The sequence below is a fragment of the Octopus bimaculoides genome, chromosome 9 (genome assembly GCF_001194135.2).
Source record: "Octopus bimaculoides isolate UCB-OBI-ISO-001 chromosome 9, ASM119413v2, whole genome shotgun sequence".
Classification (NCBI taxonomy): domain Eukaryota; kingdom Metazoa; phylum Mollusca; class Cephalopoda; order Octopoda; family Octopodidae; genus Octopus; species Octopus bimaculoides.
The window spans coordinates 23,542,332-23,544,037 of NC_068989.1; the positions used below are offsets into that span (position 1 = coordinate 23,542,332).

The window sequence follows — 1,706 nt, forward strand, 5'->3', positions numbered from 1 at the left end:
ATATATATAATTATATTTAAAAGAAACTATAGCGGGCGCTTAGAAGTGCTCAAGATATTTGAACTTGAAGCGTTTGATGGATATAGAAATGAAAATCAAATTAGGCTAATCAATTCACATATAAAAATACATATATTCAACCACTGACCCAATATGCATAATTTTTTTAAAATATATTTAATACATCCAACATATTAAAAATATATAGATATATAAATATAATAAAAAATATATAGATTTATCAATACATTAAAAATATGTAAATACATAAATATATAAATGCATTAAGAATATATTGAAAATATAAATGCATATATAGATCGACTTACAGAATAAAAACGATATCATAGAACTAGATAAAAAAGTTAAGAGTCCAGAAAAAATAGAACATAAAATGTTTGAGTAGTAATAATCCTACGGCCGTTTCAAATCAATCAAGTGGACCCATAGAATAAACCACCTTTAAATCGTACTCGTTTACACCATAGGCCATCCAGAACTTATAGTAATTATAAATCTCCTCTTCCTGACCAGTCCAATGTAGTCACATATTCTAAGACTAGAAAAAATGAGAAATCCTATGGTATGCACCACCTTTCTCTCTCCAAGTTAAATCTTTATCTAAATTATTTTTTAAAATTCTGAAATCCAATTTTCCGCAACGTCATAAATACTATTCTATTTTTAACAAATCATCAGTGAAATTATCTTACTCCACCACTATAAACTTAGGATCCATGATAGCCTCTCTTAATAGACGTAAACTCCAACTTCAGACTGCTACATACTTAAATTCTTATACAGTACCCCATATTAGTCCAGTCAGTAACAACAACACAACCAATAATAACAGTGGAATAAGAAGGAAAACTGTAATTGTCGCTTGCGGGTTTTTGTCTGCGCAAAAAACGTGATTGGCAGTACTATAGATTTTAAGCATCGCTATAGAGCTCGCTTAAATTCCTTCACTAAGAAAAATCCAAATTTTCGACCTCATTAGCATACATACATAATCTTAAGTTACAAAATATACAATATACACTAACTCATAAATTTCCTGATGCTACTCTTGTAAGTATCGATTTTACTCAACTTTTATGCATTTTGATGATTCTGGATAGAGTTGAGAACTAGCTTCCACACCTATTGAAATAATTCCAAATACTTAAACCATACTCGCTACCCCTTACCTTCTACCTATAGCACCATAAGTAACTTTATTTTACCACGCATTGTATTTCCTCTTCCCACTACTCTTTCTAAAACACTTCTACTTCATGTTATGCATATAACTCTCTATAAGATCACTCAGTAGTTAACTTCCATTATGAAAACGTTGTAAATTTCCCTAGTACTTTATTTTTCCCTGATGAAGGAAGCGGTGTCTAATAATGGATAGAAATATCCTTTATTTAACTGGACAACTGGACCCCAGGAAACGGCCGTCGGATTATTGACACTCAAACTTTTTCTAGACTCTTAACTTTCTGTCTAGTTCTACGGTATCGTTTTTATTGGATCTTGGGTTGAATATATGTATTATTATATGTGAATTGATTTGCCTAAATTGATTCTCATGTCTATCTATCTATCTATCTATCTATCTATCTATCTATCTATCTATCTATCTATCTATCTATCTATATATATATATAATTAAAAAATATGGCAAAAAATCATATATTAATTAATATCGATTAATTACC

General features: G+C 29.7%; 1 protein-coding gene across 1 annotated transcript in view; it reads right to left on the minus strand.

Annotated features, from left to right (window-relative positions):
* The window catches only part of LOC106882048 (voltage-dependent calcium channel gamma-5 subunit), a gene marked incomplete in the record, with an annotated part of 310,039 nt that overhangs the window by 84,538 nt on the left and 223,795 nt on the right, over nt 1–1,706 (minus strand).